Source organism: Jaculus jaculus, chromosome 13 (assembly GCF_020740685.1).
Source record: "Jaculus jaculus isolate mJacJac1 chromosome 13, mJacJac1.mat.Y.cur, whole genome shotgun sequence".
NCBI lineage: Eukaryota > Metazoa > Chordata > Mammalia > Rodentia > Dipodidae > Jaculus > Jaculus jaculus.
Genome location: NC_059114.1, coordinates 33994724 through 34020895, shown reverse-complemented (window position 1 = coordinate 34020895; position 26172 = coordinate 33994724). Strand labels below are relative to the sequence as shown.

Sequence of the window (26172 nt, the reverse complement as noted above, 5' to 3'; positions counted from 1 at the left end):
TCCACTTGGGTGGCTAAGGTAGAATGGATCACCAGTTCTAGGCTAACTTGGCCTACGTTGTGAGACTCTGTCTCAAAAAGAAAATCCCCAAACCAAGCTGAGTGTGGTACTACATAACTATAATGACAGCACTTTGGAGGTGGGGACAGGAGATTCAGAAGTTCAAGGCCAGCTTCAGCTGTATAGTGAGTTTGAAGTCAGCCTGGGCTACATAAGACCCTATCTTATGTTGAACTTTTAACCCACTCTGCACCTGCTTTACTGGCACTGTGCTAATTTCTAGTAGTAGATACATTTCATTAATCTGTTTTTTTTTTTTTTTTTTTTTTTTTTGAGGTAGGGTCTCACTCTAGCCCAGACTGACCTAGAATTCACTATGTAGTCTCAGGCTGGCCTCAAACTCACAGTGATCCTCCTACCTCTTAAGGCTTAAGTGATCCTCCTACCTCTTAAGGCTTGTAGTGTCCACTGTTGAGTATCTCCACTGATGCTTTCTCTCTCTCCCATTAAACTGCATGCAGCATAGCTTTTTCCAGCTTTCTGTCAGCTGGTCTACATGAAGAAGGTTTTCAGCTCAGCTCCCACAGGATTTCTCAGTGACCTTGCAGCCCAAGTATGTGGAGACTTCAGCAATAGGGTCTTAACCATCTATCCCTAGTGGGAAACCAAGAGCCTCAGCGATGGCCTATAATATTTTGGGGGTATCAGTGACCTCCCTGGCCAACAACTCACTGGAAGGTATCACATCCCTGGCACTGAAAAATTCTAGTATCAATCTGTGGGTTCTTAGTGTTCCATTGTCCAAAAAAGTAGGTTTCCATTTGACTTATTTATACCCTCTTAGATTTTAATTAGCCCTCCCTCTACCTTTCCTTTACTCAGTCTCTTCCCCTGACCTCACTTAGGCCTTTTCACCCCCATTATTCTGTTCTCCTACTTACATATACACAATACCATCCTCTCAAGTCCCCCCTCTCTTTCTATTTTCTTTATATCTCCTTTCTAGCTTACTGGCTTCTACTACTGAGTTTTATTCCTACTTAAATAGAGGACCAATCATCTGTGTATCTAGGATCCACATATGAGAGAGAACATGGAACATTTGGCTTTCTGTGCCTGAGTTACCTCACTAAGTATAATCCTTTCCAGATCCATCCATTTTCCTGCAAATTTCATAATTTTATTTTTCTTTACTGCTGAGTATAACTCCATTATATAAATGTGCCTCATCTTCATTATCCACTCATCAGATGAGGGGCATCTAGGCTGGTTCCATTTCTTAGCTATTTTGAGTAGAGCAGCAATAAACATGGTTGAGCATGTATCTCTAAGGTAGTGAGACAAGTCCTTAAGATATATGCCTAGAAGTGGTATAGCTGGGTCATATGATAAATCTATTTTTAGCTATCTCAGGAACCTCCACACTGATTTCCACAATGGCTGGTCTAGATTGTATTCCCACAAATAGTGTAGAAAGATTCCTCTTTCTCCGCATCTTCACCAGCTTTTATGGTCATTTGTTTTCATGATGGCAGCCATTCTGACAGGAGTGTGAGATATAATTTCAATGTAGTTTTATTCTGCATTCCCCTGATGGCTAGGGATGTAGAATACTTTTATTTAGCTGTTTATATGCCCTTTGTATTTCTTCTTTTGAAGAAGTCTCTATTTTGTTCCATAGCCCATTTTTTAATTGGGTTGTTTGATTTCTTATTATTTAGTTTTTTGAGTTCTTTGTATATTTTGGATATTAATTTTCTGTCAGATGTATAACTGGCAAATATTTTTTTCCCATTCTTTAGATTGCCTCTTTGCTCTATCCACAGTGTCCTTTGCTGTACAAAAACTTTGTAATTTCATGAGGTCCCAGCAGTTGATCCGTGGTTTTATTTCTTGAGCATTTGGGTTTATATTCAGAAAGTCTTTGCCAAGACCAATATATTGAAGGGTTTCCCCTACTTTCTCCTCTAGCAGTTTCAGATTTTCAGAGCTGATATTAAGGTCTTTGATTCATTTGGACTTAATTCTTGTGAATGAAGAGAGATAAGGACCTATTTTCATCCATCTACAGATTCATGTCCAGTTTTCTTAGCACCATTTGCTGAAGAGGCTGTCTTTTCTCCAATGAGTACTTTTGTAATTTTTTTTTTAAAGTCAGGTGGTTGGGCTGGAGATATGGTTTAGCTGTTAAGCGCTTGCCTGTGAAACCTAAGGACCCTGGTTGGAGGTTCCATTCCCCAGGACCCACGTTAGCCAGATGCACAAGGGGGTGCACGCATCTGGAGTTCATTTGCAGTGGCCGGAGGCCCTGGCGCACCCATTCTCTCTCACTCTGCCTCTTTCTCTCTCTGTCTGTCTTCTCAAATAAGTAAATAAATAAATAAAAATTAAAAAAAAGTCAGGTGGTTGTAGCTACTTGGACTTATATCTGGATTCTGTCTTTTGTTCCATTGATCTACATGTATTAAGTAGTATTTGAATATGACTTATATTTTTCCAGATTCCTTATATGTGTGCTTTTATTTCCTTTTAGCATGGATGATCCTTTCAAGTATTTTCTGTAGAGCTGATTTTGTCTTCAAATATTCCTTTAGCCTGCTTTTGTTGTGGAATGTCCTCATTTCTCCATCTATTTGAATGGAATGATTTGCAGGATAAAGTAACCTTGGTTGACAGTTATTATCTTTCAGAACTTGGAATGAATACATCATTCCAAGCCCTCCTGGCTTTTAAACTTTGTGTTGAGTAATCTGCTGTGATCCTGATGGGCTTGCCTTTGTATGTGACTTGATTTTTCTCTCTTACTGCTTTCAATATATTTCCTTTGGTTTTTGTGTTTGGTAGTTTGATTATAATATGTCAAGGAGAGGCTGTTTCCAGGTTTTGTCTGTTTGGTGTTTTAAAGGCTTACTGTATATACATTGGCATCTCTTTCCCAATTGGGGGGAAGTTTTCTTCTCCTTCTACTATACCCTGAATTCTTGTTTGGTCTTTTCATAGTATCCCAGATATCTTAAAATTTCCATTCATACCTTCCTATTAGTTTGTCTCTCTCTTTGTTGGGCTGTATTAGATCTGCCACGTGGTCTTTTAGTTTAGATATTCTGTTCACTCCTTCATCCATTCTATTGGTGAGAATTTCTACAGAGTTTTTTTATTTGACTTAGTAAGTTGTTCATTGCTAGTGTTTCTGATTGGTTTTCTTTATTATTTTTATTTCCTTATTCATGTCTTGTATTGACCTCCTTATTTCTTTAAATTGGTTTCCTGTGTCTTCTTTGATTCCTTTGATTTTCTCTTTGATTTCTTTGAGCATATTTAAAATCATTCTTTTGAAATATTTCTCAGGCATTTCCTCTAAATAAGTCTCATTGGAGGTCATTGCTAATGGATTTACAATTTTTGGTGTATTTATATTGTCTTGATTTTTTTTTGTGTTTCTTGTATTATAATACAGAGATTTTTGTATCTTGGATTAATTTAATGTTTGAGTTTTCTAATTATCTGCAGTTTTATTAGATGTGTCACTCAATCTGACATTATATATCTTCAGGGTAGGGGCTTAAGGTACTAGGTGTGGCTCTTAAGGCTCTCAGAGTAACCACAAAGGTGACCTAGGTATTGGGTTTGCCTGATATGCAAGTATTCTAATAGGCTGGGTGGAACAAAATACAGGCAAATTCTAAAATTGAACTAAACAATATACACATTCAATGAAAACCAGCACAGAGTATTTATGCAAGAGTAGGTATTATGACAAACAGATCCTCTAACAAAGTCAAAGTCCCTAAGGATGTGTGTTGTCCCACACCCTTAATCCTGTAAGCTGGGAAGCTGAGATTTCTGGTTCTGTATAGGGTTCCAAGATCAGCTTGTGACCAAGAGAGACACTGCCCCAACAAATGACAGTAGAGGAGACAAATGCACTGTAAATCAGGAAGTAACAAATGACAGGCCCCAAATATAGCTTGCTTAAGAATGGCAAATCTGACCATCCATCAGATTTAACATGTAATTTACCCTGACACGGAAAGTGCAATTAGCACTTCTGATGCAAGCCTATATAGCAGGCTTTTTGGGCAGATACTCAGCTGGTATAATCTCATTTGCCTTTTGGGATGGCTTTAGTCTCAGTTATGCTGCGCACCTGCTTGGGTCCCTCTTTGCTGCTCTGTGGGCTCATGTAGGCTGGTTGGGTTGGTGGGTTGCTGCTCTGATAGCCTGTTTCTGGGCTGTGTAGGTGAGCTCCCTTCCCCAGGTCTCTGGTGCTGGTGCTTGGGCCAACAATGTAGGCAGGTCTCTGCCATACACCCCTTCATGTTTCTTGAGTTTTTGTGGAGGCTGGTTGAGTGGAAAATCCCCTCACTGGCTTTTCCCGTGGCTCAGGCTGAGCCCAGTGGCTACAGCTGCAGGGACTTTGTGCTATCAGTGCTGGAGGGACTTCTGCCTGCTTCTGTGGGCTCTAGATGTTCTGGATCTCTCCCATTTCTCTACTGTGGTTGACAATTTCTTATACACCTTCTCTCTCTCTCTTTTTTTTTTAAATTTATTTATTTGAGAGCGACAGACACAGAGAGAAGGACAGATAGAGGGAGAGAAGGAGAGAGAGAGAATGGGCGCGCCAGGGCTTCCAGCCACTGCAAACGAACTCCAGATGCGTGCGCCCCCTTGTGCATCTGGCTAACGTGGGACCTGGGGAACCGAGCCTCGAACCGGGGTCCTTAGGCTTCACAGGCAAGCGCTTAACCGCTAAGCCATCTCTCCAGCCCTACACCTTCTCTCTTTAGTAGAAGAGTGTGTTTTGCTATTTCCCCCACACCCCGCCCCCAGGCTGCTTTGGCTTAGTTCCTATGTTGCCATCTTAAAAGTTTTAATTTTTTTAAAATTTTCATTTGTGTGTGTGGGGGGAGGGAGGGAGAGAGAAAGGGAGAGACAGAGAATGTGCATGCCAGAGCCTCTAGGTGCTGCAAATGAACTCCAGACTCATGTACCACCTTGTGCATTTGCCTTACGTGGGTCCTAGAGAATTGAACTTGGGTCTTTTCGCTTTGCAGGCAAGCATCTTACCCACTGAGCCATCTCTCCAGCCCATCTTTTTTGTTTTGTTTTGTTTTCGAGATAGGGTCTCACTGTAGTCCAAGCTGACCTGGAATTCACTATGTACTCTCAGAGTGGCCTCGAACTCTCGGTGATCCTCCTACCTCTGCCTCCCAAGTGCTGGGATTAAAGGCGTGTGCCACCACACCCGGCCCATCTTTTTTTTTTTTTTAATTTTTATATATTTGTACACAGAGAGAAGAGAGACAAAAAGAGTGAGATTAGGCACACCAGGGCCTCTAGCCACTGCAAACAAACTCCAGATGCATCCTTGTGCAGATGGCATTATGTGGGTACTGGGGAATCAGACCCTGGGTTGTTGGGCTTTACATGCAAGCACCTTAGCTGCTGAGTTATCTCTCCAACCCCTACATGACATTCTTGAGGTGACATACTATAGAAATAGAGAAATGACTTGTGGTTCCCAAGAGTTGAAGTGGATAGAGGTTGAGGTCATGAGGGGAAAAGGAAACCATAGCGGCTACTTATGAAATTGTTCTGCATTGGAGTGTATCACTGCCAGCATGCTGGTTGTCATACTGCAGTATCGTTTTGCAACTGTGACCGTACAGGAAACTGCAAAAAGAATCCGTGGAACTTCTCTGTGTGTTTCTTATTGATGCATGATTTGTAGTTCAGCAAAGGCCTGTGAACTCCAACTTTTGGGTCCTTATCTAATTTTAGCAAAGAAGTGATAAAAACAAACTTCAAGAAAGGGAATTTATGAGTGATGAGGTTTATTGTGGGGGAAGTAAGATTCAGGGAAGAGGCTAGCTGAAAGACTAAAGCCAGAGGAGAATTCTCCTTCTCTGGCTAGAAAGGGAGATGGCAGATTAAGAGAATCTCCATCACAGGGAAATCTCGGGAATTAAAGGGCTATGGAGGAGGCAAGTGCATCAACACACATGGAAGGCAAAGAAAGCATTAGAACCAAAAGGCCCCCCTTCACATAAAAGACCAGAGATGATTAAGAAATAGTGAATCCCAAGTGCTGGGATTAAAGGTGTGCACCATCATTCCCAGCTCCAAGGAGATCTTTGATAGTACCTCAGTTCTATCTCTTGCTTCCCTTTCTATAACTTACTGCCATTCTTATCTTATTGCTTTCTATTTTTATTTCTTTTGTATAGTATAATTTGTGTGTTATGTTTGTGGTTGTGTGATAGGTATTGAATGGTGCCCCATGTGCACGTGCAGAGGCCATGGGAGAATGTGGGGGGTGTTTCCTTCTCCATCACTCATCCACATGTCTCTTTGAGATGGAGTCTCTCAGTGATTCCCAGAGGTTGCTGTTATTGTGAGCTTCAGCAATCCTTCTGTCTCTGCTTCTCAAAGGATTGGGATTATAGACGTGCTTGGCTGTGCCCAGCTGTTGATGTGGTTCTAGGAAATCAAACTCAGATGTTGTCAGGGCCCCCTTTGGCCTTTATAACTTGTATGGAAGCACTCTTACCTGCTAAATATCTCTCTAGCCCTGCTTATTTTTTTAAAAGAATATTTATTCAGTTATTTGAGAGAGAGAGAGAAAAAGAGATATGGAGGGAGAGAAGGAGAAAGAATGGGCATGCCAGGGCCTCTAGCCACTGCAAACTCCAGAGGCAAGTGCAACCTTGTACATCTGGCTTACATGGGTCCTTAGCCGTCACAAGCAAGCACCTTAATAATTAAGCCATCTCTCCAGCCCCTTGTTATTTATTTTTTGATTTTTCAAAGTAGGGTCTCACTCTAGCCCAGGCTGACCTGGAATTCCCTATGTGGTCTCAGAGTAGCCTCAAAGCCACATCTTCCTACTTCTGCTTCTCAAGTGCTGGGATTAGAGGCATGTGCCAAGTCTGGCTATTTTTAAAGTTTATTTATTTGTGACAGAAAGATGGAGAGCGGGGGAAGGGAGGGGGAGAGAAACGGACAGAAACTGAGACAGAGAACACACATGCCAGCACCTCTGGCTATGGCAAACAAACTCCAGATGAATGTGACATGATGTTCATCTGGCTAACATGGGACCTGGAGAATTGAACCTGGGTCCTTAGGCTTCACAGGCAAGTGGCAGTGTTCAACATATATCACACAACCACATACATAACACACATATTATGCTTGCACAAAAGAAATAAAAATAGAAAGTAATAAGATAAGAATGGCAGTAAGTTATGGAAAGGGAAGCGAGAGATAGAACTGAGGCACTATCAAAGGTTTCCTTGGTGATAGTGAATTTTTTAAACTATACCTGTTGTACATACTTGCAATTATCTAAGAAATATATAGGATAATATTACATATTCTAAGCCAGGTGTGGTGGTGCATGACTTTAATCCCAGCACTCAGGAGGCAGAGATAGGAGGACTACAGTGAATTTGAGGCCACCCTGAAACTCCATAGTGAATTCCAGGTCAGCCTGGACTAGAGCAAAACTCTACCTTGAAAAAACAAAACAAAACAAAATAATAATATTACATATTCTAAACTGTAGAAAATACTATCATAGTCTTTGTACCATTCTGGGTCTTGCTTTTTTTCTTTCATTGTTCTTTATGTTTGTGGAAAACCCATGTTGATATGTGAAAACAGTTCATTTTTTACTGTTTAGAGTTCCATTGGTGGTATAACTATGACTGTACTGTAAGTTATCTGCTTTCTTGTTGTTGGACAACAGGAGATGATAATTTCTATATTACTAACAGTGCTTCCTGGAATATTCTTGTTCACATTCCTTGTGTATATGTAGAGAAATTAAAAAAAAATCTAAATTTATTTTTATTCATTTATTTGAGAGAAAGAGGCAGTGAGAGCAAGTGAGAGGGAAGGGAGGGAGAGAATGAGCACTCCAGGGCCTCCATCCACTGCAAAAGAACTCCAGGCACATGTGCCACCTTGTGTGTCTGGCTTTATGTAGGTCCTGAGGAATAGAACCTGGGTCCTTTGGCTTTGCAGGCAAGTGCCTTAATTACTAAGCCCTCTCTGCAGCCCAATGTGGAGAAATTTCTTGAAGGCAGGTTGTATTTAGCAGTAGAACTGCATGGCTTAACAAATGCATGCGTTTTCCATTTTTCTTGATAGTGCCAAATTGCTCTTGAGTGTTTGCACCAATTTACATGATTATACCAGTAGATGCGACTGCTTACAATTCTGTTTGGGTTGGGCTGGCTTTCTTTTCTCACCTCACCTTGCCTCGCCCTGCCCCGCCCCAGCCTGCCCTGCCCCGCCACGCCACGCCACGCCACGCCACGCCACCACACCATCTCCTACATTCTTTTTTTTTTTTTTTTTTAAAAATATTTTTATTTACAAGAAGAGAGAGTGGGGGCATGCCAGCACCTCCTGCTACTACAAACAAACTCCAGATGCATGTGCCACTCTGTGTACCTGGCTTTACATGGATACTGGGGAATCAAACCTAGACCTTTAGGCTTTGCAAAGAAGCACCTTAACTGCTGAGCCATCTCTCAAACCTGCCTGTCTGTCTTTCATTCTTTATTATTTTTTCTTTCTTTCTCTCTCTCTCTCCCTCTCTCTCTCTCTCTCTCTCTCTCTCCTCTCTTTCTTTCTTTTTTTCTTTCTTTCTTTCTTTCTTCGAGGTAGGATCTCACTCTAGCCCAGGCTGATTTGGAAGTCACTCTGTATTCTCAAGGTGGCCTTGAACTCAAGGCGATCCTCTTACCTCTGACTCCCAAATGCTGGGATTAAAGGTGTGCACCACCATTCCCTGCTCCTACTTCATTCTTATAGATACTTCAAAAATATATTTTTGTCTATCTGATAGGCATGAAATAATATTGTGGTCCTAATTGTTTATATTGGCATTTTTGCTAGCAATTTGATCTTTTTAATTTTTTTTAATTTTTAATTTGATTTTTTTAAAAAAATTATTTATTTATTTGAGAGTGACAGATGGAGAGATAAAGAGACAGCGAGAGAAAGAGAGAATGGGCACACCAGGGCCTCCAGCCACTGTAAACGAACTCCAGATGCATGTGCCACCTTGCACGTCTGGCTTACATGGGTACTGGGGAATCGAGCCTCCAACCAGGGTCCTTAGACTTCACAGGCAAGTGCTTAATCACTCCAGCCCTGATTTGATCTTTTTATTTGGTTCTTATTCATTTAAATTTTTTATCTTGTGAAATATCTGTTTATATCTATATTAGCTAAGGATTAGGTGGGGATTAACACAAGTCATTCTGTTGTTGGAGGGTCTGAAGAGGTGGGCCACAGAATTGTCCCTAAGGATGACTTCTGAGCAATACTGAAGGGACGGCTCTCTAGAGGAGCTGCTGTCCTCTTCAACAGTAAGGAAACTGGAGTGTTGGGAGAGGCAGTTTCCAATTCTGGTGGCTTCAGGCCTTCACGACTTCAGCCATAATCTATTACACTGCCAGAATTGTTGACTTCAGAACAATGCAGTATCTGTCTTGGTAAATGGATCTCTACTTAGCTTAGGTCTAAATTCAGGCTCAAACAAAACCATCTGGTTGATGAGGGTTTGTGGGAAGTTAGTTTTTAGCTCTCCAGTTTCGGTGTAATAACAAGACCCAGGAGAAGGAGATTAAAACTGATGGTGCATACCAAAATACTGTATTCTCAACAACAGCATTCTCTCTCCGTGTGTGGTTTCTTTTGTTTTTTTTGAGCTAGGGTCTCTCTCTAGACCAGGCTCACCTGGAATTTACTCTGTAGTCTCAGGCTGATTTAGTATTGCTTTTTCTGCAGATTCTGTGCCTCTATATTTATGAAGCTCGATGTTATGGTTTTGAGAATTATCTATGAGATCTAATCCATTTGATAAGATAACATAAATGAACCACTGTGTGGTGGGACAATCCTTCCTCAATTTGTTACTACAAACAAAGCTGTAATAAGAAGTTTGCACATGTCTACTTAGCCTGATACTATGTAGTAGGGGACAGTGACCTCCAGGTATGATGGTTGCTCTGTCCATTTCTTATGTTAAGTCTACAAAATGTTCTTCATGTTCATTATTGTAGGCAGATTTTGAATATTATTACTTCTTTGTGAGTTGAACGTCTCGTTTCATCTATGTAATCATCTTTATCACTATGCTTTTTTTTTTTTTTCATCTGAAAATTTAATCTCAAAAACCAACTGTGTGTGGCCTCTGGCCCATGCTGCTGAGTAGAATCAGCCAGGGAAATCTACTTTTGAGACTCATTCTGACCAAAACAAACAGAATAAACAATCCATGAGCCCAGGTTCCCAAAGCCTGGTTCACAACTGAAAATGACCCTGGGGTCTCTCTCATTCCCAGAGCCAGGACACAGCTACAGAGAGCAGGAAGCTCTTGGCAGAACAGATTCTCCTCGCTGGGGCACGGCTGGGAACTTGTCAGAGATGCCAGTTCTCCAGTTACCACCCAGAGTTTCTGAATTACGACATACATTTCCCCAGATGCGCAGGAGCCTCTTCTGTACACTCAGGGCTGAGAACCACCAAAAAATGTAGCACCTCATTGAGCCAGTGTCTCCAGTGTCTGAGAGTTCAAGGAGAAAGACAGTTCTGGCCTCTGGCTGCATCTCCTGGACTCCATGAAGTCACTGCTGTGCACAGAATTAACATGCAGGCAGAGGAACAAGATCAAGCCCAAACCGGAGATTCAGGCTCCACTGGAGCTTTAAAGAAAGAGTAGCAGGTGACTTTAGTATAAAACACACTGACCATTTGCTGGCCGAGCAAACACAAACATGAAATGAGCTGCACGAGCGGGAAGAGCCGGGACAGAGGCCGCCAGGGTTTCCCGGCACCTCACGCTGGAGCTTCTCATTCACTCTCGGCTCCATGTTCTGCCGCCTCTGGCAAGGGCCAGGAAACTGGCTACAAGACCCAGGTCCAAGGCCACAGCAGCATTAAGGCTCTCTGATGCTAACTGCTTGTATGTTCCAGTTTGTAACTACAATATCAAAAGCACTGTCAAATAGCCCCACCCACTGACCTTTACAATCCTTGTTCTTACAAGTTCCCTTTGAGACTCTACGAAATGTCAGTATAGCTTTGCCTGCGGCACAGCACCAATGTTAACACCCACAGGCAGGTTCAAGTAGAAAGGCTTGTTTCAGGACAGCCCAGGTGGCAGTAGTGTTGAGAACTCTGTAGTGTCTCCTGGGTGACACACCCTTGGACAAGCTGGGCAAATGAAGGCACAGGTGCAGACACCTGTCCACTGTCACACTTGCTCCCCAATTAATCTGGACACTGCCCCTCAGTCAAGGCCCAAATCTTGACAGCAGTGACCCTGGTCTACCAAAGTTGCAATTGTTTGAAACAGGAATCCATTTCTTGTTGTTTTTCATTAATGACGATTTCCAAAGGTGTCTGGCATATTCTTAGGAGGCATCCTGGGACGGAGCGGAAGGGTCCTGGCTCTCGGGTTCTGGAGGTGGCGCTGGCACCACTTCCTTCTTCTCGGCCACTAGGAACTCATGAATTGCTCACTCAATGTGAGGCCGGAAAATGTGGTTCAGCTTTGGATCCACCACCTGAGAGATAATCCTGTCCACGCCTGCTTCCAGCATGCCTGACTGAAGCACACTCTGCCGAAGACCATTTCGTAACTGGTTCTTGTTCATTGCAGGATTCCATTCTTGTTTGTCCAGATGTGTTGACACAAAGTTATCCACTTTCTGTCGCAGGTTTTGATAGGCTGGCTTGGTGTCCACGTCGGCCAGGCAGTCCCGGCGGAAGCTGTCGAACAGGCCGCGGCTCTTGAGCTGCTCCACGATGACGGCGATGAGCTGCGGGTCGCCCGGCGGCAGCGAGGCCGGGTTGACGGGACCCCCGCCGCCGCCCCCGGCCCCGCCGCCGCCCCGCCGCCCCGCCGCCCCCGGCCCCGCCGCCGCCCCGCCGCCCCCGGCCCCGCCGCCGCCCGCCATGCCTGCGCCCCGGGCCGGCGACGGACGCGGCCGAGCACGGCTGCTGCTTCTCCCGGACGCGAGGCCCGGGGCTCCGAGACGAGGCGGGGGGGGGGGGGGGGGGGGGGGCACCGACACAGCGGCGGAGGCAGGGGGCGCGGGGGTACGGGCGGCGGGTAACGGTCGCTGGATCTATCACTATGCTTTTGCCCTCAAAAAGGCTTTTCTATATTACTATAGCTACCTTAGCTTGCTTTGGATTATTACTTACCTAATCTGACTTTTCCAAAATAATATGGAGTTATTTTGTCCCATGATGTTTGTTTTCCCTTTTAAGGAAAAATCTCTCTCTCTCCATTCTATGCAACATGCCTTTAACTTTTCCTACATTCTGTAAGATATACAAGGGTATCCTTATTTCCTTTATCTTCTACATTACATATTATAGTTTTATATTACATAAGTGATCATAATGAAATTGTAACATATTTGATTTAAAAGGTCAGGATCTAACTCTATAGTCCAGGCTGGCCTGGAACTTTCCATATGTCTCAAGCTTATCTCAAACTCACTATGTAGCCCAAGCTGGCCTTAAACTTGTGGCAATCTTCTTATTCTCTTGCTTCAAGCCTGCAATAGCAGAGTGACCCATATCACTATATAGACTTCTATATCTTTCTTTTTTATAATTAAGAACGTCCATGCTTGTAAAAAGTATCCCATGGTAATTCCATTCCTCCCCCCACTTTCCCCTTTGAAACTCCACTCTCCATCATATCCCCTCCCACTCTCAATCAGTCTCTCTTTTATTCTGATGTCATCATCTTTTCCTCCTATTATGATGGTCTTGTGTAGGTAGTATCAGGTGCTGTGAGGTCATGGATATCCAGGCCATTTTATGTCTGGAGGAGCACATTGTAGGGAGTCCTGCAACTTCCTTCAGCTCTTACAGTCTTTCTGCCACCTCTTCCACAATGGACTCTGAGCCTTGGAAGGTGTGATCGAGATATTACAGTGCTGAGCATTCTTCTATCACTTCCTCTCAGTACCTTGATGCCTTCTGAGTCATTCCAAGGTCACTGCCATCTGAGTTCTGGCAGGGCTAAACTAGGCTCAGCTATAAGTCCTCAATCCATGAATTAAAGGGAGAATTAAAGGGAGAAATTATGGTTATCAGTAGAAGGCCACACTGTCTTCTGAGCGGCTATTGTCCTGTTGTGGGGGAGCGCAGACTGCTTCTGGGTCCCAGTGTTCCCCCGCCAGAGTTTAGGCTGCTTCAGTGCTTGGTGCCTCAGTGTCCCTCCTAGTGCAAGCGCAGGCAGTTTTGGCGCATTACTGCTTGAGAGCTCAGGCAACTTTGGCGCCCCAGCCAGGCAGTAAATCAGATGGCTTTGGCCAGTTTTTATTTCTTAAATGTCCTTGTTTGTCTTTAGGAAAACTAGCATTATCTCTGTAGGAAGTTTTGTCAGCCAGAAACACAAAATAGGTCCCAGCATGAGGCCCTTATTTTCTTTCCCATGCTCCTTGAATTTTCCTGCCTTTCTATCCTGTCTCAGAACCGTATCCATTGTGACTGATCTATATTTTCAAACTGTTCTTAAATTCTTAATTGTTCTAAAGAAACATCAGTACCACCTGGCAACTCCTTAGAAAGAAACACAAACCCTCAGGTCTTACTACTGACCTGAAGAGTCAGAGCTGTGCCTGGGGCTGGGAGGGGCAAGTCAGTCATCCTATTTTAAGAAATCCTTTATGTCTCTGACCACTTTTGGGAACTTCGGCTGTGGATCCCAGCATCCTGTCACCTAAAGCTAGACCAGCTTCATTTGCGTTATCCTCTAGACATGGTGTAGAGTTACAACTACTGACATACTTTTGCTTTTTTTTTTTTTTTTTTGCCCGAGGCAAGGTCTCACTCTAGTCCAGGCTGACCTGTAATTCACTGTGTAGTCTCAGTGTGGCCTCAAACTCACAGAGATCCTTCTACCTCTGCCTCCCAAATGCTGGGATTAAAGGCATGCACCACCAGGCCTGGCCTGCTTTTGCCTCTTTGCTTCTCAAATAGCTTGACCAGAACTTGAATTTAATTTGTAGATCATGACGTTCACCCTTCCTTCCTGTACTGGAGGATGCAATGATGAACTGAATTCTAGAAGCCATATGGAGACCCTGAGGTGTGAGCCATAATAATAAAGTGAGAGCACAAGCTTGCAGGATGGAAGACTATGAGGTCTTTGAATCTTGATAATGTTGTGGGACCACTGACTAGCTCCAGAGCCATCTGTATCATCTACATCTAGATATCTTATATAAGAACTAAGCAATGATAGAACTTAGGCTACTATTATTTAATTTTTTACATAGAAGAGCATACTAATATTTTAGAAATTATTTGCAAGGAAAGAAAGAGAGGGGGAGAGAGAAATGGGTGTGCCAGGGCCTCTAGCCACTGCAAATGAACTCCAGTTACATGCACCACTTTGTGCATCTGAGTATACATGGGTACTGGGGAATCAAACTCTGGTCATTAGACTTTATGGGCAAGTACCTTAACCGCTGAGCCATTTCTCCAGCCTAAGAGCATATTAATAATAACAGCATTAAAATACACGTTCTTATACTGCCTTCCATAGGCTCTGTATAGTTGTTTCACTTTAATAAAAACCTCTAAGTTTATCAAGTTTGGGCCTTTAGACTATGGTAGACCCTGAGAAAACATCCATCCTCCTGTTGAAATGTCTGTCACAGCTTGGACAAGACTAGGCCTTTCCTGCAGGGAAGCCTCCTCTGTGCCACTCCTCCTGTGATAGTTTAATCATACCACCAAAAAAAAAAAAAAAAAAATCTATCATTTCAACTGCGCAGGGTGACACAGTCCTATGATCTGAGCACTTAAGAGGCTGACACATGAGGATCACAAGTTCAAGGCTGGCCTTTGCTACATAGTGAGACTCTGTCTCAAGCAAACAAACAACAATCTTTCCCTCCTCACAGTTGTCACTCATAGCACTTTTAAGATCCTAACAGAAAAAATATCTGATTGACATTGACAAACTAAACTCTTAGTTCTGTTAGGAAAAAGGTTGTGTCAATTTTATCCAGTAATTCTGTGATATTAATGACCTTTGTCTCCCAAAATTCATATATTGGATCTAACCTCGAATATGAAGGTGCGGATTTGGCATTAAGGTCTGAAGGTAGAGCTCTTGTGAAGGGTATTAATTTTCTTATAGAAGAGTGAGGAGCCCTCTTTTACTTTTGCTGTAAGAGAACACAGTGAGAAGTTGGTGGCCTACAACCTGGAAGTCAACCCACTCCCAAACCTGACATCCTGATGTGTGAATCACAGCCTGAGGAACTCTGTCACCAGACTATGTTAATTTGTGACAGTGTTCCACAGAGACCAAGACGCCATTATTCCCTATTGTCTACTTAAGCTCCTCCTGGCCTAGAGTTCTTATTGAAAATAAAGCAAGTAGTAAATGAGAAAATACCCAAAACAAACAAAAAAGAAATCCTTTATGTGATTATGAAAAGTTCATGTTCACTTGAACGTGCTTAAGTATTCGTGATCTACTGGTGACAGCTGGCCCTCTGCATGCGTATATGTGGACAGCGCAGAGCCAGGCCGCGGGCTCTCAATTCCAGTATCTGTGCCCTCAGCCTGTGCGATCCTCCTCTGACTGACATTGCTGTGGAAGTTCACCAATGCATATACTTAGTATTTTTATAACTACTACCCTTCGCCAGGAACTTCCTGGGGATATTGGCATAAAATGAACATCCTAAAAGAATGGAATGTTCATTAAATGCATAAAATATGGACTTACAGCTAACATCAACATAACAACTTAAGGAGACCAATTATTAAGCGTCTTCAGTTTTGTGTATCATCATGTCTTTGAGGGACATTGGAAGAGGAAGAGGAGGCATGTGTGATTTTCTGGCATTTTGAAGCATAAAAATTCCAGCCACATGCCACTGCTGTGTGAACAGTACAAGTACAGGGATGACATCAAAGGGGAACATAACGTGGCTGCGCTGTGCAGGTGTGTTACTGGAGCGACCTCACTTCCTCCCGAATGGGCTCTTTTTCAGGGCCTCCTTCCCCTGGCATCCTGGTCCACTGCACTCCTTGTGCCATTCATTCTCTGACAGCAGGTGACTAGGATGGGTAGGGTCCTAAGCCACCCTAGCTGCGCGCACAGCCCCAGCCCAGCTCAGGGCATCAGCTGTCTGATTTTGTTTTTGTTGTTGTTGTTTTGTTTTGTTTTTTGAGGTAGGGTCTCACTCTAGTCCAGGATGATCTGGAAGTCACTGTATCATCTCAGGGTGGCCTCTAACTCACGGCGATCCTCCTATCTTTGCCTCCCGTGTGCTGGGATTAAACGCGTGCGCCACCACACCTGGCTTCAGCTCTCTGGTTTTTTCCACTTAGGGTTTTAAAAAAAAGTTCCAAGATGGGAGATGCAAATGAACTCCAGCTATGTACACCACTTTGTTCAGTGCTTCTATGTGGGTACAGGGGAATGGAACCCAGGTCACCAACAAAACAAAACAAAACAAAACAACAGAAACACCAGGAAGCACCTTTAACTACCACTGCAGCCCCAGCACTTGTCTTTTATTATGGAAGTACATCTGTCTGCCATCAAGACTAAAGGTCAAAGAAATTCAGGTAGTAGGCATTACAGTCAGGTTCACATTGCTGGAAGAAATCACCTGACAGAGCAGCTTTTGGGGACAAAAGGATTTATTTTGGCTTACAGACTCAAGGGGATGCTCCACAGTGGCAGGGGAAAACAATGGCATGAGCAAAGAGTGGACGTCACCCCCTGGCCAACATAAGGTGGACAACAGCAACAGGACAGTGTGCCAAACACTGGCAAGGGGACACTAGCTATAACACCCATAACCCTGCCCCAACAATACACTCCCTCCAGAAGGCATTAATTCCCAAATCTCCATCAGCTGGGAACCTAGCATTCAGAACACCTAAGCTTATGGGGGACACCTGAATCAAACCACCACATTAGGTTACTAATTTTTGTTTGTTTGTTGTGAGGTAGGGTCTCACTTTGGCCCAGGGTGACCTGGAACTCACTCTGTACTCCCAGGATGGCCTCAAATTCACAGCGCTTTTCCTACCTCTGTCTCCTGAGTATTGAGATTAAAGGTGTGAGCCACCATGCCTAGGCCCAGCTGCAGGTAACTGATTAAGAAACTTAGAGTGCATCTGATAATTATTAATTTTTTTTGTTTCTTTGAGGTAGGGTCTCACTCTAGCCCAGGATGACCTGGAATTCACTCTGTGTCTCAGGCTGGCCTCAAACTCACAGTAATCCTTCTACCTCTCCAGTCTCCTAAGTACTGGGATTAAAGGCATGTGCCACCATGCCTGGTACCTAATTTAATTTTTTATGTATTTATTTGGAGAGAGAGAGAGAGAAAGAGAGTATAGGGGCATGTCAGGACCCTTTGCCACTGTAAACAAACTACAGATGCATCTGCTACTTTGTGCATCTGGCATTATGTGGGTGTTGGGATATTGGCTGGGAGGCTTTGCAAGCAAGCAAACTCTTGGGCCATGTTCCTAGCCCGGAGGATTTTTTTTTTTTTTTTTGGTTTTCAATTTTTCAAGGTAGGGTCTCACTTTAGCCCAGGCTGACCTGGAATTCACTCTCAATTCTCAGGGTGGCCTCAAACTTGCAGCAGTCCTCCTACCTCTGCCTCCCTTGTGCTGAGATTAAAGGCGTGTGCCACCAGTTTTTAAAGGCTAATCATCAAAAGATCACTAAAAAATGTAGTGGGTTTATCCTATCCAGAGAAAACAGAAAAGAGTCAGGAAATTTTGCCAGTACCATGTACAGAGGTGGTGAAGTGATGCCTGACTGGGCAGGTGCCTGATGTGTCAGCTTAGGGAAACAGAACAAAAAGACAGCATACAAGACTAATGATGCATATACATTGTTGCGAATTAGTGCTGTGCCAATAAAGTACATATTAGATGGGCTCAACTTAATGGTGGTGGAGATGGCTCAGTGGTTAAAGCACTTGCTTGCAAAGCCTGATGGCCTGGGTTCAATTCCCCGGTACCTATGTAAAGGCAGATGCACAAAGTGGTGCATGCATATGGAGTTCCTTTGCAAGAGGTCCTGGTGTGCCCATTCTCTCTTGCCTTGCAAATAAATAAATAAAATGTTTAACTCCAGCAGATTTCCTCTACAAGCTTACAAGCTGTGCCATCCAGTTAGGTATGTGTGTTTGGTGACAGGAAGAAGTTTTTTTTTGGGGGGGGGTCATGTGTACACTGTTAACCCTGTGTGTGTGTGTGTGTGTGTATGTATAAATATATAATTTAGAGATAAAGGGGAGGTAGGCATTTCAGAGGATCAAAGGAGGAGGATCAGGATTGAGTTTAGAGGAGAGGAATGCTAGAGGGAGGTAATATGGAGGAAGAACATAGCAGGTCAGGAGCACAGAGCAGAGGCTGCATGTGGAAAACAGCAATGTGGGTCTTGGGCAGGAAGGGAAAATTAGGTAGAGTTAAGGCTAAGCTCTGAGGAAGGGAAAATTAGGTAGAGTATAAGGCTGAGCTCTGAGGAACTACTAGCCCAGACTTTACAGTGGTTTTTCTGACTAAACTTCAAGTTTTTCAGATCTTTCTATCAGCTTTTTGCTCTGGTCAGCAGTTACCTCAGGAGCACCACACATGAGACACCATGAGCATGATCTTTACTGCAAATTAACCAACCACCAGTTGCTTAAATATTTGCCGGTTGGTGGGATGAAAATTGACTTGTGCATTTGGGCAGGTTGTGCTCCCTAGAGGCTGGAGAGATGGCTCAGCCTGCAAAGCATAACAACTTGGGTTTGATTCCCCAGTACCCATGTAACGCAAGATGCACAAACTAGTGCATGCATCTGGAGTTAATTTGCAATGGTTGGAGGCCCTGGCATGTCCATTCTCTCTCTCTGCTTGCAATTAAGTAAATAAAGATAAATAAACCAAGTGTGATAGTTCATGCCTTAATCCCAGCACTTGGGAGGCCGAGGTAGGATTGCCTTGAGTTTGAGGCCACCCTGAGACTAAATAGTGAATTCCAGGTCAGCCTGGGCTAGAGTGAAACCCTACCACAGAAAAACAAATAAATTTTTAAAAAGGGGAGGGGAGTAGAAAGAACAAAGAAAAACAAAGGTAAATGCTATTAGAGTAAGGTAAATAAATCCTAAATCCAGCATGGGAGATACATAGCTCACGTTTACTAGACTGACACTCTCCCAGATGTACTGTGGTAGAGAGTCAGACTAGCAAATGTGAGGCCATAGGTTCAGTCCTACTTAAGATTTTTTTTTTGTTGTTGTTGTTGTTGTTTTTTGAAGTAGGGTCTTGCTGTAGCCCAGGATGTTCTGGAATTCACAGTGCAGTCTCAGGTGGCCTCAAACTCATGGCAGTCCTCCTACCTCTGCCTCCTGAGTGCTGGGATCAAAGGCGTGCACCACCATACCCTGCTTCTTGTTGTTTTTGAGGTAGGGTCTCACTGTAGTCCAGGCAAACTGGAAAATCACTCTGTAGTCCTAGATGGGCCTCAACCTCACAGTAAGCTTCCTATCTCTGCCTCACCAGTCTGGCAATAAATTTTATTTTATTAATTTACTTATTTAAGAGAGAGAGGAGAGAGAATAGGTGTGTCAGGGTCTCTAGCCACTGCAAATGAACTACAGATGCATGTGCCATCTTGTGCATCTGGCTTACCTGGGTTCTGGGGAATCAAACCTGGGTGCTTAGGCTTCACAGGCAAGCACCTTAACTACTAAGACATCATTCCAGTCTTGGGATTTTCTTATAGTAGCAAACTAAATATAGATAGGATATATGTTCAATTTTTCTTCTTACATAACTGAAAACCAGCAGAAGCTAAAAGAAAAGTGGTTCTTCCAGTTAAGATGGCATTGTAGATATCATAAAAAAGGAGCCCAGGGGGGAAAAAGACCAAAAAACCCCAGCAAAATAACACACTTTTACTAAAAAGTGAGGTATAAAGGAAATTGAAGCAGCAGCAGAAAAGTAGAAGAGATCCAGAGCATCCAGAGCCTGCACAGGCGGGAAAAGCGGCCCTGGCAGCTCCGCCAACCGCTGCGGCCCAGGCTCGGCTCCAGCCGCAGGAAAAGCCAGGTGCGGGAGCTTCCCCTCACACCGCGCTATCCGCAACTCAGGAAACGTGAAGGGAGAGTGGCAGTAAGCAGCGGAGGAGCAGACCGCGAGGTAGAAGAACACTTGGAGCAGCGAGAGAACCAGAGCAGCTGCGGCTCCCTCCACTCCCCCATTGCCTGAGCCCAGCTCCAGTGAACAGAGCAGCGTCCCGGGACCCAGCCACGCCAACTTGAGCCGATAGAGGGACCCAAGCAGGAGCAGAGTCCCGCAGCAACATCAGTGGCCCCAGCAGCAGCAGCAGCTTCAGCAGCAGCAGTGACAGACCCCACAGTGGCAGCTTTAGCAGCAGCAGTTCCAGCAATGGGAGTGCTGATCTGCAGGGCCACAGTTGCCAGGCTCGGTTTGCCCCGCAGGAAAAGCCAGGATCCAGCTCCAGAAATCAGAACAGCAGCCCAACGACCCAGGCAGCAACTTGACTGAGACCAAAATCATCCAGGTTAACTGGGATTGCACCAGGGAAGGGTCTCACTTGGTCACAAGCTGACTTGGATCCCTCAATAGACCAGAAATCTTAACCTCTTTGTTGATAGAGAATCTGCTTGTTATAATAACTACTCTTGCATACATACTCAGGGCTGTTTTTGATTGAATGTGTACAGTGTTTAGTTAAATTTTAGAATCTACCTGTATTTTATTCCACTCAGCCTACTTGAATACTCCCATAGCAGGGAAACTCAACCCCTAGGAGCACCTTTGTAGATACTCTCAGAGTCTTTAGAGCCACACCTTACACCTTAAGCTCCTACCCTGAAAATATATAACATCAAATCAATTGATACAGCTAAGAATACCCAGCTAGCTAGAAAATCTAAGCTTTAACTTAATCCAAGATGCAAAAATATATACATTATAACACAAGAAACACTAAAAAGCAAGACAATATAAATCCACCTAAAAGTACTAAAGCATCAGAAATGACCTCCAGTGAGAACAAGTTAGAGGAAGTGCCTGAGAAAGATTTCAAAAGAATGATTGTAAATATGTTCAAAGAGGTCAAAGAACAAATCAAATGAATCAAAGAGGAAATCAAAGGAATCAAAGAGGGAATCAAAGAAGACACAGGATACCAATTTAATGAAATAAAGAAGGCAATACAAGACATAAATAAGGAAATAGAAATAATAAAGAAACACCAGGCAGAATTACTAGCAATGAAGAACACAGTTAATGAAATAAAAAAAATTGTAGAAAATCTCACCAGTAGAATGGATGAAGGAGAGGACAGAATATTTAAGCTAGAAGACTAGGTGGCAGATCTAATACAGTCCAACAAAGAGAAAGACAAACTTATAGAAAAGTATGAGTGGGAAATTCAAGATATTTGGGACACTATGAAAAGATCAAATATTAGAATTTAGGGCATAGTAGAAGGAGAAGAATTCCACTCCAAAGGCATAGTAGGTGTCTTCAACAAAATTATAGAAGAAAATTTCCCCCATATTGGGAAAGAGGTGCTAATGCAGATACAGGAAGCCTTTAGAACCCCAGCCAGATAAAACCTGGAAAGAACCTCTCCTTGCCATATTATAATCAAACTTCCAAACACACACCAAAGAAAAAATATTGAAAGCAGTTAGAGAGAATAATCAAGTTACTTACAAAGGCAAGCCCATCAGGATTACAGCAGATTATTCAACACAAACTTTTAAAGCCAGAAGGACTTAGAGTGATATATTCCAAGTTCTGAAAGATAACAACTGTCAACCAAGGCTACTTTATCCTGCAAAGCTATCCATTCAAATAGACGGGGAAATAAGGACATTGCATGACAAAAGCAGGTTAAAGGAGTATTTGAAGACAAAACCAGCTCTACAGAAAATACTTGATAGAATCCTCCATGCTGAAGAAAAGGAAAAGCACACATATAAGGAACCTAGAAAAAACAAGCAATACTCAAATAGTAGTTAACAGAAGAGAGCACAGGTAGAACTGGAACCACAAAAAAAAAAAAAAAAAAGCAAACATAAATACACACCTTTCATATCCCTTAATATCAATGGCCGCAATGCCCCAACAAAGAGACAGGTTTGCAGACTGGGTTAAAAAGCAGGATCCTACAATTTGTTGTCTCCAAGAAACTCACCTTTCTACAAAGAATAGACATTATCTTAGGGTGAAAGGTTGGAAAATGGTGTTTCAAGCAAATGGGCCTAGAAAACAAGCAGGGGTTGCTATCCTAATATCTGACAAGGTAGACTTCAGTCCAACATTAGTCAAGAAAGATAAGGAAGGTCACTTTATATTGATTAAGGGCACACTCCAACAGGAGGACATTACAATCCTAAACATATATGCACCTAACATGGGGGCTCCCAAATTCATCAAACAAACACTATTAGAACTAAGGTCACAGATAACACCAAACACAGTGGTGGTGGGTGACTTTAACACCCCACTCTCATCAATTGACAGGTCATCCCAGGGGAAAAAAATAAACAGAGAAGCATCTGGACTAAATGAGGTCATAGAAGGAATGGACCTAACAAATGTCCTAACAGGACATTTCATCCAAAGGCTGCAGAATGTACATTCTTTACAGCAGCACATGGAATATTCTCTAAAATAGACCATATATTTGGACACAAAGCAAATCTTAACAAATTCAGGAAAGTTGAAATAATTCCTCGCATTCTATCCGACCACAATGGAATTAAACTCCAAATCAGTAGCAAGAAAGGCTATAGAGCATACGCAAAATCATGGAAACTAAACAATACACACTACACTACTAAATGATGAATCGGTCAATGAAGAAATCGAGAAGGAAAACAAAAAATTCATAGAGTCAAATGATAATGAGAACACAACATATCAAAATCTCTGGGACTCGCCGGGTGTGATGGCGCACACCTTTAATCCCAGCACTCGGGAGGCAGAGGTAGGAGGATCGCCATGAGTTCGAGGCCACCCTGAGACTACATAGTGAATTCCAGGTCAGCCTGAGCCAGAGTGAGACCCTACCTCGAAAAACCAAAAAAAAAAAAAAAAAAAAAAAAAAAATCTCTGGGACACAATGAAGGCAGTTTTAAGAGGTAAATTTATAGCCTTAAGTGCCTATATTAAGAAACTAGAAAGGGGCTGGAGAGATGGCTTAGCGGTTATGCGCTTGCCTGTGAAGCCTAAGGACCCCGGTTCGAGGCTCGGTTCCCCAGGTCCCACGTTAGCCAGATGCACAAAGGGGCGCATGCATCTGGAGTTCGTTTGCAGAGGCTAGATGCCCTGGCGCGCCCATTCTCTCTCTCTCCCTCTGTCTTTCTCTCTGTGTCTGTCGCTCTCAAATAAATAAAAAATAAATAAAAAAAGGACTCTTGTAACTTAAAAAAAAAAGAAAGGATAAATAAGATTGATAAACCCTTAGCAAATCTGACCAAAAGAAAGAGAGAAGAGACACAAATTAATAAAATCAGAGATGAAAAAGGTAACATCATAACAGATTCCAGAGAAATTCAAAAAATCACAGGGACATACTATAAAAGCATATACTCCACAAAGTATGAAAATCTGAAAGAAATGGATGATTTCCTTGATTTATATGACCTACCTAAATTAAATCAAAATGAGATTAATCACTTAAATAGACCTATAACAAACATGGAGATCTGAACAGTTATCAATAATCTCCCAACTAAAAAAAGCTCAGGCCCAGATCCATTCACTGCTGAATTTTACCAGACCTTTAAGGAAGAGCTAACACCATTGCTTCTTAAACTTTTCCAGTAAATAGAAAAAGAATGAATTCTACCAAACTCTTTCTATGATGCCAGCATCACCCTGATACCAAAACCAGGCAAAGACAGAACAAAAAAGAAAATTACAGACCAATCTCCCTCATGAACATAGATGCAAAAATTCTCAAGAAAATATTGGCAAGTAGAATACAAGAGTATATCAAAAAGATCATTCACCCTGACCAAGTAGGCTTTATCCCAGAGATGCAGGGATGGTTCAATATATGCAAATCTATAAATGTAATACATTATATAAATGGATTGAAGGACAAAAATCACATGATCATCTCATTAGACGCAGAAAAAGCATTTGACAAAATCCAACATCCCTTCATGATAAAAGTCCTACAGAGACTGGGAATAGAAGGAACATATCTCAATATAGTAAAAGCTTATTTATGACAAGCCTACAGCCAACATATTACTAAATGGGGAAAAACTGGAAGCTTTTCCACTAAAATCAGGAACAAGACAAGGGTGTCTACTGTCCCCACTTTTATTTAATATAGTTTTGGAAGTCTTAGGCATAGCAATAAGGCAAGAGACACATATAAAAGGGATACAAATTGGAAAGGAAGAGATCAAGTTATCATTATTTGCAGATGACATGATTCTATACATAAAGACTCTACTAGCAAACTGTTAGAGCTGATGAAAACCTACAGCCATGTAGCAGGATACAAAATAAATACACAGAAATCAGTAGCCTTCGTATATGCTAACAACAAACACACAGAGGATGAAATCAGAGAATTACTCCCATTCAAAAAAAAAATAAAGTACCTTGGAATAAACCTAACCAAGGAAGTAAAGGATCTTTACAATGAGAGCTTTAATTTTTTTTTTTTTTTTTTTGGTTTTTCGAGGTAGGGTCTCACTCTAGCTCAGGCTGACCTGGAATTCACTATGGAGTCTCAGGGTGGCCTTGAACTCATGGTGATCCTCCTACCTCTGCCTCCCGAGTGCTGGGATTAAAGGCATGAGCCACCACGCCCGGCTCAATGAGAGCTTTAAAACACTCAAGCGAGAAATTGCAGAAGACACTAGAAAGTGGAGAAACATCCCTTGTTCCTGGATTGGAAGAATCTATTGTGAAAATGGCAGTCTTACCAAAAGCAATCTATACATTTAATGCAATCCCTATCAAAATTCCAAAAGCATTCTTCATGGAAATAGAAAAATACAATCCAAAACTTCATTTGGAATCACAAAAAACCTTGAATATCTAAAATAATGCGGAGCAACAAAAATAAGGCTGGTGGTATCACCATACCTGATTTTAACCTATACTGCAGAGCCATAGTAACAAAAACAGCGTGGTACTGGCACAAAAACAGACATGTAGATCAGTGGAACAGAATAGAGGACCCAGATGTAAGCCCAAGTAGCTATAGCCACCTGATATTCAATAAAAATGCCAAAAATACTCATTGGAGAAAAGACAGTCTCTTCAGCAAATGGTGTTGGGAAAACTGGATATATATCTGCAGAAGGATGAAAATAGATTCTTCTCTCTCGCCATGCACAAGAATTAAGTCCAAATGGATTAAAGACCTTAACATCAGACCTGAAACTCTGAAACAGCTAGAGGAAAAAGTATGGGAAACCCTTCAACATACTGGTCTTGGCAAAGACTTTCTGAATACATCCCCAATTGCTCAGGCAATAAAACCACAGATTAATCACTGGGACCTCATGAAATTACAAAGATTTTGTACTGCAAAGGACACAGTGAAAAAAGCAAAAAGGCAATCTACAGAATGGGAAAAAATCTTTGCCAGCTATATATCTTATAGAGGATTAATATCTAGGATCTACAAAGAACTCAAAAAGTTAAATAATAAGGAACCAAACAAGCCAATCAAAAAATGGGCTATGGAGCTAAATAGATCATTCTCAAAGGAAGAAATACGAATGGCATATAAGCATCTAAAAAAATGTTCTACATCACTAGTCATCAGGGAAATGCAGATTAAAACTACATTGAGATTCCATCTCACTCCTGTCAGATTGGCCACCATCATGAAAACAAATGATGATAAATGTTGGTGGGGAAGGGGCAAAAAGAAGAACCCTTTTATACTGCTGGTGGGAATGCAATCTGGTCCAGCCATTGTGGAAATCAGTGTAGAGGTTCCTAAAACAGCTGAAGATTGATCTACCATATGACCCAGCTATAGCACTCCTAGGCATATACCCAAAGGAATCATCTCATTTCCTTAGAAGTACGTGCTCAACCATGTTTATTGCTGTTCAATTTATAATAGCTGGA

The 26172-nt window shown here is 42.5% G+C and overlaps 1 protein-coding gene and 1 pseudogene across 4 annotated transcripts in view; one reads left to right on the top strand and one right to left on the bottom strand.

Annotated features, from left to right (window-relative positions):
* Arhgef37 (Rho guanine nucleotide exchange factor 37) overlaps nucleotides 1-26172 on the top strand; it is a 102909-nt gene that overhangs the window by 20017 nt on the left and 56720 nt on the right. The window lies entirely within an intron of this gene.
* LOC123454244 lies at nucleotides 11279-11933 on the bottom strand (annotated as a pseudogene).